Consider the following 17,086-nt stretch of genomic DNA (forward strand, 5'->3'; position numbering starts at 1 on the left):
TTGTGACAATTGCTTTATAGGTTTGTCAACTCTGGATTTGGGAAATTGCTGAAGATGAAGCATGGGGATGGTAGGCATGGGAGAGGGGGGACCTCGCGGCCATCCTCTGAAGCTGCCCTTTTCTCTAGGTGGAATGATCTCTGCAGTCTGGAGATCCTTGGAAATGCCTGGAGATCTCCCAGCAGAAACCTGTGGCCTTAGTTGGCTTTCTCTCTTAAGTTTTCCTGCCCTTTTCATGCTATTGATCTTAGAAGTTGGCCACCTTGCCCTCATTTAATTATTGCCAATTTTCTGGGAGAAAGACAGGCTGATCCGGGTTTCACTTGAATAAATAATACAGAAAATCAATCAATAAATTAAATCCACAACATTTGCAGCTCATCAGCATTAAGCTTGGAGTTTGTTCATCTGCATCCGGTCCTCTACTGCCACCAGATTGTAGTCAGTTGTCATCTCCATTATAAGCATCCTACCTTTGTTCATCCTGCTAAATGCTAAACCACGGGCAAGTGCCTAATCCTATTCTCTGACCAGAAGTGCTTCAAGATCTCCAGTTCCAAGGAAACAAAATCAGCTTGGTTAATAATGGTGGCTCCTTAGCACTGGCATTGAGGATCTTGGGGAACCTCTCTCTCTCTGTGTCCCTCTCTCTGTCTATTTATATACCTCTCTACCTAAACTACAAATATTTATTGGGACAGTCGCAGGCTGATTTAATGGATGCAGCTTTTCAGAGCCTTCCAGAGAAGGCTAGCAGAGCATAAATATTCATTGTGCTCAAAGGAAAGAACCTACAGAGTGAATGCTCACCATGAGATGCGGGGCACTGTAGTGTCTGCCAACGTTTCCTAACAATGGAGTCTTCCAATTAAATGAGACATGCGGTCCGGTTTGTTGGGAACCGGCGGGTAGCATGCTGGGGGACACTCGAGTAAAGGGACACTGGAGCACGGTGGTATTCTCTTTCATCCCTCTACGTTTACATCTCCTCTCTAAATCGAGGCATGAAACGCACCAGACAATTCTGGGGGGACGTTAGCAGAAAGATTATTTCCAGGTTCTTGTGTAGGTTTCCCCCCACCCCTCCACTTTAGCTAAATCCGGTAAATACTAAGCTAATGCCTAAATATATATTGTATTCACATCCCTAAGGTTGTGCAAGGCATCTATTTAAGTTCTCCTAATGGAAAGAGATCAGGTATGGATCCTTCAGTTTGCATCTCGGCTTCTCGGCATCTAATTTCTCTCAGTGCTTGACAGAATTAGACTGCTTGGCATAGGAAGCCTTAGGTGCTTCCTTGTATCAGCTGGGGTGAAGCAAAACTTGCCCAGTCTGGAGCATGTGGTTCCTGCATTCTTCGTAGACCATGAGATCTCACAGACACCAAGCTTAGCCCATGATAGGATTGTTACCGCTGGGGTTTCCTCATGGTTGCTTAGAATGAGTCAAATATAATGTCATTTGTATTCAGCCACACATCGTTATGTGCGATGAAGCCTTTACCAAATTATAAGGCTTCCTGAATTTTTTTCCCAAACAGCAAAAAGATTGGGTCCATTCAACAAACATAGATTGGGGCAGGGGGGGGAAGCGGGAGAGGGTACCTTGTCCTAGAGGCTGAGAACAGGGTTGAATTTTCAAGTGGGAATAAACAGAATACGAAAGTGGATAAACAGTCTCTGCTCAGACTTACAAATAATACATTAGAACAGGGGTAGTCAACTTGTACTGAGCTTCTTGTGGCGCAGAATGGTAAGGCAGCCGTCTGAAAGCTCTGCCCATGAGGCTGGGAGTTCAATCCCAGCAGCTGGCTCAAGGTTGACTCAGCCTTCCATCCTTCCGAGGTCGGTAAAATGAGTACCCAGCTTGCTGGGGGGTAAACGGTAATGACTGGGGAAGGCACTGGCAAACCACCCCGTATTGAGTCTGCCATGAAAACGCTGGAAGGCGTCATCCCAAGGCTCAGACATGACTCAGTGCTTGCACAGGGGATACCTTTACCTTTACCTTTTAGTCAACTTGTGGTCCTCCAGATGTTGATGGACTACAATTCCCATGAGCCTATGGGAATACAATTCCCATGAGCCCATCATCTGGAGGACCAAAGGTTGATTACCCCTGCATTAGAACATCTTCAGAAGAATCATGGTGTACATAGTTGTAACTCGTCACGGGATGATCCATGAACCAAAAACAGGCTGCCCATCTATTCTTGTACCAGCCTTATTTCCAACACTCAGCACTTCCCTCTGGTTTAGTGTAAGATGCACTTAAGAAGACAATCTGGAAATCTCTATTCGTCTGGATAGAAAATACTGGGCTAGATAGACCAGCGGTCCGACTCATGGTGAGGTAATGCCAAACAAAAAGGAGAAAACATCCTGACACAAATCAGAGTCAAGAACTTGCAAGTGCCCAGAGCACAGATTATTCGAGAAACATACACGTTGGCAGGACATACTTGCTGCTGCTATGTATGTCGATCACTTGAAGAGACAAGAGTGACCTGTGTGACATATTGCTTTTCTATTCCACTTAATATAGGCCGGCCTACTCCTGAGTGCCCCCTCCTCCAACCGGCTTGCCTGTCTGTCCAGTGACCAGCCAATCACCTTCCATCCCCCACCCCTGACCACCCCCTCCTCCTTCCACTTCCCTCTGAGGCTCGGAGGCTGCAGATCCCTGCTGCATGAGAGCTCCCCCTGCCAGTGAGTTCCATAACAGCTGCCTGCAGCTTTTCCAGGTCCTGGGGGGAGGACTTCCACAGAGTTCTTCCACTCCACCCCCACCCACCCCCAATCTAGTGCCCGTTGTATTCTTGAATGCAACGAACTTGGCCCCTAGGCCTACTATAAATGAGCAACTAAAGAAATGAAAGAGACCTCAGCATTTGAGCTAGGAGACATTAAAAGCTCACAGCCATCTTCTGTCGAAGTCATCAGCGTGCCCAGTAGAACTGTTAAACCAGTTGCATTTTACAGGAAACTGAAATTAGATGCGACCCAATTTGCCAGTCAAATGAAACTTAGTGGTGTAATACTTTCAGCTCTTAGATTAGTAGCGATCTGGGACCGCAAAAGGAAGTGAAACAACCAAAACAGATAATAACGTTTTTCATAAGCAAAGTGGGAAGAGCGGCAAAAAAAAAAGGGGGGGGAGGGAGGGACTCTTGAAAAAGGATGTTAATGAACAGACAATAACTGGGCTAAAATGTCACCGCTAAGCCAAATCATTCCAGATCTAAACCATCGTGTAAAACTATAAGGACAGCAATTATGGCGAAAGGTAATGTAACTAAAGGCCTTGCTGAAAGGATGTTATTATGGCACTAACTGTATTGATTTATACAAGACCGCTGATTGAATGACTGATAGTCGCAAGTAATTAAGTTGTTCCTACGGCTGCAATGGCAAAAGCGTCCTTGTGCTAAAAGGCTAGCGCTAAAAAAGAACCAGGCTACACTCGATTCCGCTGTAATAGGTACCTGACACTGGTACAATGCTTACATAGAGGCTAATTAAAGTTTCTTCTGCAGGTTCCTGAATCAGTTTAAGTCCACTGGAACAGGCTCCGTTTTCTTCAGTGCAGGGGGATGTTTCAGGTAGACCCTACAGACGTTAAGCATTTGATGGTATGGAATAGAACAGGTTGGCTGGGCTGGCATGGAGATCCCAAGTCAGCAAATATGTTTACAATGTGATTATTGCTGGCAGAGTTTAAATAGCAGTAGAAGAAAAAAGTCTCAAGCTGGCAACAGCGAAGTGTTCAAAAAATTTCAAAACGGATTCCCGGGTATAGTCCGTTTTCGCTGTCTTCATCAGCGAATTCTCAATGTTGTATTAACTCAATCTTCTTTAATGATGTTTTTTTTGATTGTTGGAAATAACTTCGTCTCTTATAATGTCTTGGGTATATAGTTCAATCCCAAACTGGTTGGATAATATCCAAATTTGTAGGTGTCTACTAATATTCACATCACTATGCGTAATTCCTCTATAGCAGTGACGGGTCTTCACCTGTGGCAGAGTTTAAATATGCAAGAGAGTCAAGTACCCTACTGCTTAAAAGAATACAATAGTCTTATTAGGAAGAGATGCCCACTTTGTGAGTAAGAAAGGAGAGAGTTCTAACAGTCTGCTTCAGCCATTCTCAATTTTTTGGTTGTTTTTTGGCCATGACACTTTTAGGAGCCCCTCTCAGGTTCCAGGGCCCCCTGGAATAGACTGGCTGCTCGCACAGTGAGATGGACTTAAAAAGGCCTAAGCCTTTGGCTTAATCATAGAATCATAGAGTTGGAAGGGGCCATACAGGCCATCTAGTCCAACCCCCTGCTCAACGCAGGATCAGCCCTAAGCATCCTAAAGCATCCAAGAAAAGTGTGTATCCAACCTTTGCTTGAAGACTGCCAGTGATGGTTAATGGTTTAGGGCATCCACGGCGCCGGGCCGCGGCTCCCTCTCCCCGCCCCCCCGCAGTAAAAAACTTCCCAGGCCGCAAGCTTGTGGCCCGGGAAGCTTCTTACTGTGGGAGGGCGGGGAGAGGGAATCAGGGCCGCGTGCTCGCACGGCCCGATTTGCGGGCGCAGCACGCGGGCGGGGCCCGATGTGCTGGCGCGGCACACGGGCGGGGCCCGATGCGCGGGCGCGGCACACGGGCGGGGCCTGACGCATGGGTGCGACCCGCGGGCGCGGCCTGATGCGCAGGCACGGCCCGCAGGCGCGGCCGGTGCGTGGGCGTGGCCCGCGCGGGCCGCGGGCCGCGCCCCGATGCCCTGCCGGTCCCCAACCTCAGAAAGGTTGGGGACCACTGCTGTAGGGGTTGAACTAGATAACCCTGGAAGTCCCTTCCAACTCTCTTATTCTGTGATTCTAAGAGTGAACTACCTATACTCAGCATCCCTTGTCATATATAAGGGGGACAGATTTCTACATCATTCAGCCAAAAAAACCCTGCACATTCATTTTCCCCCTTTAATGCACTAATTCAGGCACACACAAAGGAACAGATTACATTATTTTCCTTTCCCTTGATGAAGGTTGAACTTTCTAGTGATTAATGGTGTTGTATATGATAAATAGGATATTTATTTATTTATTTATTTATTTATTTTTTATTTATTTATTTATTTATTTATTTATTATTTAAACGTGTATACTGCCATTCACCAGGAGGTCTCACGGCGGTTCACAATAAAACATTAAAATCACGATAAAACCCCATATGTTCCCATTATATGATAGACAAAAATACGTTATACGTATCTAATCCTATAACCCCCGCCTGTTCAGTCAGAGGTCTTAAGAGCCAGTTTGGTGTAGTTGTTAGGATGTGGACTTCTAATCTGGCATGCCGGGTTCGATTCTGCACTCCCCCACATGCAGCCAGCTGGGTGACCTTGGGCTCACCACGGCACTGATCAAACTGTTCTGACCGAGCAGTGATATCAGGGCTCTCTCAGCCTCACCCACCTCACAGGGTGTCTGTTGTGGGGAGAGGAATGGAAAGGCGACTGTAAGCCGCTTTGAGCCTCCTTCGGGTAGGGAAAAGCGGCATATAAGAACCAACTCTTCTTCTTCTTGTTGTTCTTCTTGTTCTTGTTCTTCTTCTTAACATTGCTCTCAGGAGAGAGCCGATGGATCTAAGGGATCCAAGATGGAACCTGGGCTCTGTCTTGGCCTCAACCGTATGCCTGGCGGAAGAGCTCCATCTTGCAGGCCTTCAGAAAGTTGGTAATTCCAGTATTTCATTGGTTCAATCACCAGAGCTCCCCACAAGCCCTTTGGGCTCCCCTTCTCATATTTTTCAGTCTGTGGCCCATTTCAAATGAGTCAGGGCCCCCTAGGAGGATATATGGTCCCCCATTGAAAATGGCTGGTCTAATTGACTAACATTTTTCTTCTGGAAGGAAAGCAGGCCGAAAGTGTACTCATGTATACCCTACTATTCCCAAGAGGCTCAGGGTGGCTTACAATTTTTAAATAGGTTTTAAAACTATAAATGTAATGAGTACAATTAAAATCAACACCATTTGTTTATTTATTCAACCTTCAGGACACCATCTCCTTATAAGGAGTTTAGATTATCACACAAACCAATTAGCACTCGTCAGAAGGCATACTGGAAGACACGGTCCCGTAGATATTAGGGTCCCAAGACCATTTAGGGCTTTAAACGTGAACACCAAAACCTTGAACCTGATCTAGTCGCCAATCTGGAGCCAATGCAGTTGGGAGAGCACTGGTTGAATATGTGATCTCCATGGCCCATTATGCACGGCCGCCGAAACGGCGATTTCGGGTCACATGGAAAACGCGGAGGGGGAAGACGCGACGCATACCGGTTATACACGGGGCGGGGCGCGACGGCGGCAAAACCCAGAGTAACCGATTATGCACGCGCCGATCCGGGCGCCGCTTCTGGTTGCGCCCCGCTCACCCGGAAGCTGCGCTTTCTTCCGCGTTTCACTGACGCGGCTTTTTCAGCGGCATGCACCGAAGCTGCAGCCGGTTGCAGCCGGCTCCGTGCGTTATCCGTGATTTTAGTCGCCGCCATTCCACCCCGAATGTGCGCTAAAACCCCCGTGCATAATGGGTCCATGGGAGTTTCTGGAGCAGCTTCAAGGCCAGCCCTGAAGCAGTGTGTGTTACAGTAATCTCTTCTGGAGATGACCGTTGCATGGATAAGGGCAGCTAGATCAGATGCCAAGAGGTAAGGAGCAAGTTGTCATGCCTGGGGCAGATGGTAGAATGCCCGGCAAGCAACATTTGTGATCTGGGCATTCATATATAAGGAGAACCACACCCAGACTCTTGACAGTGGTCTAAGGACCCTGTGGGTTGCACTATCTGGCCTGTGGCATGCTAATCCAGCCAAAGGGCCTCCATTTTAGCTGGATTCAATTTCAGTCAACTCCACTGAGCCAGTCCACCACAACCTCCAGACATCTGGTCAAGGAACCCGGGGGTACAGATGGATAACCATCCATCAGCAGAAAGAGCTGAATGCCATCAGCATACTGGTGACAATCCATTCTGAAACTCCAGATCAGCTGAGCAAGGGGGCGCATGTAGATATAAAATGATATCAGGGAAAGAATAGCTCCCTGCAGGACCCTGCATATCAGGGCCTGCTGCTGGGAGGTTCTCTCCCCTACCACGACCCTCTATCCCCGACCTTGGAGAAATGATTGTAGCCACTTGTGGGGTACACCTTGTATACCTATGTTGGCTAGGTGTGCTTGGATGCTCTTCCTGGTCGATATTCCGTTGCTAGGACAGAGCAAAATTTGGTTGCATGCTAGGAGTGATGGTGGAGAGCAGTAGATCAGGATATTGTTCCTTGCACAGAAATAGCTCTTATGGAAGAAAAGGTTAGAGGCACGAGAGAATCAAAGTGACCCACATTTTGTATGTTACCCAGGCGTGGGAAGCCCTGAGATGAGCAAGTAAATGACTCATTACTGAGATTCTGCTGTCTAAAGGTTACAACGTCCAGGACTGCTACAAGTAAATGGTGTTTAAGAGACACTTCCGCAGTAAGACACTGTATGCTAAGAGTCACTTTCACCGTATGTTGTTGAGTGAAAGGATTATTTGTTGGACGTATCCTTTGTCTGTAAATTATGCAAATCTAAACACATGGTGGTGATCCACAAAATCCGGTCATATCAGGGACAGAAACGTGGACCATAAGGGAACTTCATTGGAACTATTTGGACAACTTGATAAAGGTGCCTGTTTCCATTATTTCCCACATAAGAGCTAGAGTGGGGTCAAAACACTGCAGCTCAGGTATTCTCTGGGGTGAAAAGTAGCATTTTGACACGCACACCCCACACAAATTTTGTCCATTGTATCCCAGGGCCTACTGTTCGAAAGGTCAGGGCATCTAATGGAGAAACGCATTGTGTTTGCAAGCACTGAGCATGCATCAGGGAAGTTTCATGTATGGAGTGTGAGTACCACCAAGAGATGGCGTGCTACATCCTCACAAGTTCGCATCTGCAAAATCTGTAGTGCGCATGACTGCAGGGAACATTGGAGGGGGAGAAGGCATTTGGTTTTTATACCCCACTTTTCACTGCCTGAAGGAGTTTGAAAGCAGCTTACAATCACCCTCCACTATAACTCTGATGTTTGATGTGGAGAAGAAGAAGAAGAGTTGGTTCTTATATGCCACTTTTCTCTACCCAAAGGAGTCTCAAAGTGGTTTACATTTGCCGTCCCTTTCCTCTCCCCACAACAGACACCCTGTGAGGTGGGTGAGGCTGAGAGAGCTCTGATATTACTGAAGAAGAAGAAGAAGAGTTGGTTCTTATATGCTGCTTTTCTCTACCCAAAGGAGTCTCAAAGGGGCTTACAATCGCCTTCCCTTTCCTCTCCCCACAACAAACACCCTGTGAGGGAGATAAAGCTGAGGGAGCCCTGACATTACTGAAGAAGAAGAGTTCGGTAGAATGCCATCGAATCCACCCTCTGAAGGCCTGAGGAGGAGAGAGATTGGGGAGAGGGGGGACCTTAATGGGGTAGTGCCCCACAGAGTCTACCTTCCAAAGTGGCCATTTTCTCCATGTTAACGGATCGCTATAATTGCAATCCAACGGGAACTCCTAGGGCTTGGCAACCACCAGCTGCGAGAACGACAAGCAAATAAAGGCTTGCATGAAAAACCCTCCCTTGTGTGGTCTCCTTTTCCATGAACCAAGCTGTACATTTTTCATATTTTGCTATTCTCTTCGGGATTCTCCTATTTTTATGATGGAGGATTTGTATAAAATGAACGTCACTTGATCGCAGGGAACTGTAGAAGTTTCAGACTTCCTACCAGGCAGATTGGATGAAGGATGGGCTCTTTTCCCAGGGAGATCTTCATGTATACTCCAGACATTAGTGTCGCAGCTATCCAAACTGTCATGGAGCTCCACAATAACAAAATAAAACTGAGGAACTGCACAAGCTGTAAACCTCAGTGTATTTAGAAGAAGTAGGCACAGAAACATTCACCTGTGTGTGGGGGGGGGGGGGGGGAAGCCTGTACTTTCAAATGGCAACTGCTCTGTAGCCCAGGTAGACACATACATAGGTCAGGTAACCCAGTCTCTAATGTGCCTCTGTCCAGCACAAGAAACTAGAAAGAGGACGCCCTCCAAACAACAGGAAAAAGAGTATAACACGCTGGTGGAAAGAAATGTGCAACAAACCACCTTGAGCCAACAAATCAAAAAGCAGAAATACATTCAGGTCTTATAGACAATGGATGGAAGATAACAATGCCGACTCTCATGGCTTTCCTATTACATAAAGAGGACGAGGGGCATAAAAGGAAGCGAGCAAAGATGAATAAATAAGACTCGAAACATGATTCCAATGAAATTTCCTCCACTCCCCGCAAATTTCAGAGGTCAAAACTGTATGTTTTTATGCTAGCAACTCCATTTTGAATATTCTTCTTCAGGCAGACTTACTGATTCATTTGGAAATGCCATATTTTGGCAATAAAGTACAGAACAGTGACTCACCAGCTTGCTCTCATGTCAAGAAATAAAGCTGAGCTGAAAACTAGTTTGTTTTTTTTTCTTGGAAAAGTGGGGGAGAGACTGTGATTCATTGTTCTGTACTTTATTTGGTAAATATGGCATTTCAAAAGGAATCAGTTTATATGTCTGAGAAAGAATGTTTGAAATGGAATTGCTAGCACACTGGCAATGGAATTTTGACCTCTGAACTTTTGGGAGAACTGTTTTAAAATCATTTTCAGTTGCTACGCTTATTTTATTTGCCTTCTGATATTTATGTCCTGTGGAAGCCGTGACAAGTAACCCTGTCATCTTCTCTTGTGTATATTACTAGAAAATATTTATTATTTTCAATGAGTGGCCACAAGGTGGTTTATTATGCATCTCTTTGCACCTAGATATTACACCCTTTGGTACATCTGTGATTTTCCCTGCTTTCAACATTAACCAAGGTTTCAGGTTAAAAAAAAAATAATTGTACTCAGCAGCCATTGGATGCATTATATTTAACAGTACTATCCTGGATCAAGGGCAGAGTCTGCACTTACTTTCTTTATTCCATTGTCAATCCTGTTGAATTCAGATCGCTTTGAACTCGGGTCTTCTTCTCCCCCCCCCTCCTCCCCATTGAAACAGGAAAGTCTTCTGCACGTGGTTAAGATAGTTCAGAAGGTGGGGGGAGCCAAGCCTCTTTCTTTCTTTTCTTGAAGGGGGGGGAGAGGAGCCAAGCAGGTAGCCTCTTTCTTTTCTTGGAGGGGTGGGGGAGAGGATCGAAAAAGGCAGAGGAGGGAGGAAAAATCCAGGACCAACAGAAGTTGAGAGAAATTAGGGGCTTCTCCTTTAAAGCAAGCGTGTCACATGACCAGGTGTAGCCTATCAGAGGTTCTCTACCACGGAGCTTTCTTTCCCAATCTGGATATTGAGGATTAAAAGCACTTGAAGATATCGCACAATAAAGGTAGGGTCACTCCGGATCAATCCTTCTTGCTGCAGAAGGAAAATTTAAATCACCCAAAATCCAAATGGAAATCGCATTCTGTGTAGAGGGCAGGGACTGAATTGACCTGGGGTTGGAATAAAAGCTCTGTGCAGTTTACACCAAGGTGAGTAGCCATTTTAGTATGTCTGTGGCAACAGGAAAGAGCAAGAGGCTAGGATCACCTTAAAGACTAACACAACCTGTGTCAGGTTAGGAGCTTTTGTAAGTCACTGCTCACTTCTTCAGAAGACTTGCCTGGCAACCCGTGGGAAGGCTGTGGGTGGCTGCAGAGCTAGCTCAGGCATCATTTCTAAGAAATTCCAGTGGTTCTTTGAGCTAACCTTCTGTCCATTTCCCTCTTGAAATGACGCAATGCCACATCCTGCACTGTGGGTTTCAATTCCCCCTTTCCTACCACCACTCAGAGTGGTAGCAGGCAACAGGAACAGGGATCAGGGAGATCCCTCACCCCCACAATGGGGCTTGGCAGCCATCGAATGGAAGGCTATCCAACCCCTGTATAAAATATCCATGTGGGAAACTACTTCATACTCTTCAGATTTCATGTTTATACATAACCCAGCACACTGACACTAGAGAAGAAGAAGAAGAAGAAAAAGAAGAAGAAGAAGAAGAAGAAGAAGAAGAAGAAGAAGAAGAAGAAGAAGAAGAGTTGGTTCTTATATGCCGCTTTTCCCTACCCGAAGGAGGCTCAAAGCGGCTTACAGTCGCCTTCCCATTCCTCTCCCCAAAATAGACACCCTGTGAGGTGGGTGAGGCTGAGAGAGCGCTGATATCACTCCCGGTCAGAACAGTTTTATCAGTGCCGTGGCGAGCCCAAGGTCACCCAGCTGGATGCATGTGGGGGAGCACAGAATCGAACCCGGCATGCCAGATTAGAAGTCCGCACTCCTAACCACTACACCAAACTGGCTCTCAGAGATCATATTGCAGATGTATGTCGGTTACTGGAGCATACAAGCAAATTTTAGAAGAAAGTCAGCTTCTGTTTTATAGACATCAGCAAAGCATTTGACTTTATGGATCAGATGGATGGTTTTAAAAGAAATGGGCATGTCACAACATTTGGTTGTTTTGATGATCAGTTTATCCTCTTGTCAAGAAACTACTGTTACAATGGAACAGGGTAAAACAAATGGTTTCCAGTCAGCGATCGTATCAGACGAGGGTGGATTTTATTTCCCTACCTCTTCAGTCTATATGCAGAATTTACCATAAGGAAAACTAGATAAGATTTAGATGAAGATGGAGTGATAACTGGTGGGAAGAACATGAACAGTTTGAGCTACGCAGATTACACCACATTAACGGCAGGAAATAGTGAAGGCTTGAAATGATTACCGATGAAGGTTAAAGCAGCAAATGCCAAAGCAGCATTAACTGCTGAAGTTTGACAAAATAATAGGGCTGCTGAGGAATTAGGCAACTTCAAGGTTGTTGATGAATGAATTGAAATGGTTGAAGATGTTCTTGTCCTTGGTTCCATCATCAAACAAAAGGGAGACTGCAAACAAGAAATCAGGAGACTGAGTTACGGAAGGACAGCCATGAGGGAGTAAGAAAAACATCCTTAAAAGTAAGGATGTGTCACTGGCAGCCAAGATCACTATAATTCATTCTATAATATTCCACATTACTATGGATGGGTGTGAACTATGGATAGGTTATGAAGAAACCTAACAGGAAAAAATTTAAATAACTGAAGTGCAGTGTTGAAGGAGAGTTTTATGGAAATCACAGACTGCCAAAAATACAAATAAGTGGGTTCTAGATCAAATCTGAACTTTCTCTAGGAACTGAATTGACTAAATCAAGGCTATAGTACTTTGGTCACATTATGAGAATACAAGACTTACTGAAAAAAATAATAGGAAAGTGCTAGGAAAAGCACTTGGTCCAAGGGACCAAGCCCTATGAAGATAGGTTGAGGGACTTGGGAATGTTCAGCCTGGAGAAAAGGAGGTTGAGAGGGGACATGATAGCCCTCTTTAAGTATTTGAAAGGTTGTCACTTGGAGGAGGGCAGGATGCTGTTTCTGCTGGCTGCAGAGGAAAGGACACACAGTAATGGGTTTAAACTACAAGTACAACGATATAGGCCAGATATTAGGAAAAAATGTTCACAGTCAGAGTAGTTCAGCAGTGGAATAGGCTGCCTAAGGAGGTGGTGAGCTCCCCCTCACTGGCAGTCTTCAAGCAAAGGTTGGATACACACTTTTCTTGGATGCTTTAGGATGCTTTGGGCTGATCCTGCGTTGAGCAGGGGGTTGGACTAGATGGCCTGTATGGCCCCTTCCAACTCTATGATTCTATGATTTTATGAAAAGTTGAAGCGAACGGGGGGGGGGATGGATTGGTTCAAAAAGGAAGCCACAACTCTCCGTTTTCAAGACGTGAGCAAGGTCCTTAATGAAGGGACAATATACGTATCATTAATTCATAGGGTGGCCATAAGTCATAACTGACTTGACAGCACATAACACAAACATATCATCCATCCTGCATGGCCATCCATAAATTCAGAAACTTGAGAAAGGCACTTTCAACACCGTATCTCCTATACACGCACACACTCACACCAAAAACAGTAAAGGCTGAAAAGAATCTTAAACTGTTCTGTTTAAATGGAGCTTTGACTTGAGAAAGCTTCTATCTTGAAAATCCCGTCAGTTTCTTTGGCGCTTCTGGACTTGAATCCCAACTGTTCTACTGTAGCCTAACACAGCTACCCTCCTGAGGAATCGTTTTTCTGTGTCACTGGAGTTTTAGCCAGGCTGGCAGAAATCTCCTTCTTGTTTATAAGCGGTGGAGTCATCAAAATTAATATCTGGGGTAAAGTTGCCAGTCAATCTCTTTGCTCTAGAGCAGGGGTAGTCAAACTGCGACCCTCCAGATATCCATGGACTACAATTCCCAGGAGCTCCTGCCAGCGAATGCTGGCAGGGGCTCCTGGGAATTGTAGTCCATGGACATCTGGAGGGCCGCAGTTTGACTACCCCTGCTCTAGTGGGAGCAAAACTGGGTGGTGGGTGGTGGGAGGAACTGGTATCACAATATCATGTCTGGTTGTATAGGGAAGTGATGTCATAACACTATAGGGATTTCTCAATCACTCTTATTCCACACAGAGATTTTCACAGAGGCAGGAGCAATAAGGAATAACATATCCCCTCTATTAAACTTCTTGCCTTTTCTCTTCTTATAAAGCACAGGTTCTTTCTTCCAACCAAAGTCAGAGTTGGGGGATGACGGAGACATTCTGCTAGTCTGATCAAGACTATGTTTTCTCCCTTTGAAATGATTGGCTGGTGTAAACTCTCAAATGGCTCAGCATCTAATATTGCAGTTTTTTAAAATTATAAATTGCCTCAAGCATTATTCAGAAGAGGAGGCACAGAAATATTCTAAGTAAACTAGTAAAATTGCCCACGTGTTTTGCTTGGGAAGGAACCTAAAAAATTGCTTTAAATACCGCTTTAGGTACATTATATTTGAGCGCAGAAGAGATGCACCTTCAGGTGAAGCGCCCTGTAATGCATCTAATCCCACTAACAAACAAGCTTACTTTGAAGTAGCAGGGAAATATCATGCATGCTTTGTGCATGATGTGTTACATGAATCATAGTCACAACGCTCCCCTCCCCAACCCTAAGTCATTCTTAGTAGCAATTCTGAAAGACCAGAACTAGAATATGTGGGCTTCAGTTCATCATACAGCAGTGAGTTGATCACCACTAGGATTATGAATAGGCCAGTAGGTCATGTCGTTGGGAGAACTGGGCTGCTAGCAGGAATGCCAGCATGCAAGTGGGATTGGGGATCTGCCAGCATTACAGCCCATCTCGACTACAGAGGTCACTGCTCCTGGAGAAAATGACTTCTTGGGCGGGTGGAATCTGTGGCACTGTACCCCACCGAGGTTCCTCCAGATCTCTCCTAGTTCTCCAAAAGTTTCTCAGCTTGGGTCTGGCAACCCTATCCTGCCATCCTCCACCGGTGGCCAGGGAGACTGGGCAGCTGTTGCCGCAAGTGTGGCCAGAGATGCACTCTTGTTAAGGATCTATTCATTCACTTTGGCTCAGAGAGATTCCCATCTTGCCAGATCCTACCTCTGATACAACTACTTGTAAAACATCAGAAATGGAAACAATCATAACTATGGCCACACCGCCTGGAAAACCCACAACAGCCAGTTGACTCTGGCTGTGTAAAACTTTGACAATTCATCTACTCATTTATTTATTCCATTTCCATTCCATGTTTCTGCCCAATCAGGGCCACCAATAAAAATCAAATTCTTTGAAAGGACCTGGTGGCTACCATTTGGAACAGCCCGTCATTACAAAGGTGGTTAAAAGCAGCAGGATTATTTTGTATGCATGCTGATATGGAAGTGACATTGTTATTTTTTTTACTGGGGGAAGGGTTTGACAACAATATTTTGCATGCCCTGTTATAACACTTTTGTTATCCTTATTTGAAACAACATACTCAGAGCCTATAGAATTGCTGCAGATATTTGCCCTAGATAAACTTCCAACACAATAAATGCCTACATTTCTATTTAAGGTCTCGTATAGCATTTTGATAAATTAGAACTGAAATCTCTTTGTTTCGGCAACAAAAAGCCCCCTTCTTTGATTATTCAGATAGTAACACAAGCCTAGTCAATGTTAATAAGAAAAATGACAGCACACAGACATTTCAGGGCAGCAATTAACATAACGTTATCTCTGGAGCTCTAACTTTACTTCCTTTACATGAAGGCATTCCATATGTATGCTGATATATGGATGACATGTTAGACTTTTACATAAGCGGGTTGATTGAAATACCTTTCGCAAATATTTGATCACAAGCAACACTTAAAAAAAAAATCACAGGCAAAAAGATTTTTTTTTAAATCTCTCAAATAAAGATGAATAATAGATCATCATTTTCCAATAAATTTGTTTATCACCACACTGACGGCTGCAGAACATGAATATTTCATTATTAAAGTTCAGCCGATTCAGGGAGAGGAGGGATTTACGTAACTCCTAGTCGCTGATGGATGGGGCCAGGATCTCAGTTTGCACCTGAGAATCATCACAGCACGAAGCTTAGAAGAACACGGGAGGACAGCACAGTTAGGAAGACAATCCGATGAAGCGAAATCAATAAATTAAGTCAAGGTACACTACTGCTTCTGAGGCAGGGTTCAAAGCTGCTAGAAAACTCCCCTGTTTGGAAATTTTAGAGGGGGTTGTTTCTATAACTGTAATTCTTTTAAGTGTTTAAATCTATATATTGATTATATTGTTATCACCCACCCGGACCGATTCAGAAAGGTGGGTTAGAATTAAAAATATGATTATTATTAAAAATAAATTATTTGACTAATTAATTGCATAGTTCATTAGCAACTCCAGGCTCCCCTTCTCCTAATTTTCACTTCCTGCATCAGAAAGCTCGTAGAGCAATAGTTCCTGCATGCTGGCTGGGGCTCAGGGTATCTGTAGTCCATGGACTTCTGGAGAGCCACAGTTTGGCCACCCCTGTGATAGACTCACTCTCCAATATATATATATATACAGTATTTGCTTTTCCCCCCTGAAAAACATGCCTCCAAGTTGGGGGGTCGTCTTATACGCCGGGTGTACTTCAGTTGGGATAGACATAGCTGCCCATAGTGGCCCATAGTACTGTAATGTAATGTAACAAACTCTATATTTTGAGGGGAAATGTTGGGGGGGGGGTCATCTTATATGCCCAGTCATCTTATACGCCAGCAAATACGATATATATATACACACATACACTCATTCTACCATCCACCACAGAGAACCACATTATTTCCCTGAATTCTTATGATACCATAACATGAGTCAGATTACTCAAGCCATCAGAAGTTTCTCAATTTTGATTTTTACAGTGTACATTTTGAATGATGAATAAGCAAAGCATTTATTCCAGACTTCTCATTTTCTATTAGATTGGGGTGTGCCTGTGTGTGTTAAAGTCATAGTTGCCTTGGGTGCCAAAGAAGTGTCCAGCCATGAAGCAAGCATATCACCAGTAAGGATGGAGTTACTCTCTGTAGGCCAGTAGAAAAGCTCAGCCTGCTTTATGTAGACCAGGGGTAGTCAAACTGCAGCTCTCCAGATATCCGTGGACTACAATTCCCATAAGCCCCTTCCAGCATTTGCTGGTTCTGTATCTGTGGAAAGCTAATGGTTGAAGATCTTCTGGATTATCTATTGGACTGTGTTCTCTACACAGATCCAAGGAGGAAATTTCAAAATCATATTATTCCAGGGGCATTATCTACAGCTCGTGACATCTGCTCTCTGACACTGGTCCATTTGTGGCACAAAGGGTTGCCACCTTTGCATCGGCTGCAGGAAAAGATTCGAGTTGGCCTCGTGGCAAACAAAGTGGGCTTCTTAAAAAGTTGATAAGCAAAGTATATGGGTTAAATGTAAGTTTTATTTTGTTTTAGCTGATAATCGAGATTGTCTCAAATGTATTTACTGTTTTGCACAATTTTATTGTGCATTTGATCCTGTGATGGCCTATGACCTACTGCAGTA

General features: G+C 44.7%; 1 protein-coding gene and 1 long non-coding RNA gene across 7 annotated transcripts in view; both read right to left on the reverse strand.

The window, feature by feature from the left end:
• Positions 1–11,891, reverse strand: part of LOC143831724 (uncharacterized) — an 86,197-nt gene extending 74,306 nt beyond the window's left edge. Inside the window, exon 1 of the long non-coding RNA XR_013228945.1 lies at positions 11,857–11,891. This is a non-coding gene — a long non-coding RNA (uncharacterized LOC143831724). The remainder of the gene's footprint in view (positions 1–11,856) is intronic.
• The window catches only part of FHIT (fragile histidine triad diadenosine triphosphatase), a 1,226,786-nt gene that overhangs the window by 503,429 nt on the left and 706,271 nt on the right, over positions 1–17,086 (reverse strand). The gene's annotated exons all lie outside the window — the stretch shown is intronic.

This window comes from Paroedura picta, chromosome 3 (genome assembly GCF_049243985.1).
Source record: "Paroedura picta isolate Pp20150507F chromosome 3, Ppicta_v3.0, whole genome shotgun sequence".
In the NCBI taxonomy this organism is placed as follows: Eukaryota; Metazoa; Chordata; class Lepidosauria; order Squamata; family Gekkonidae; genus Paroedura; species Paroedura picta.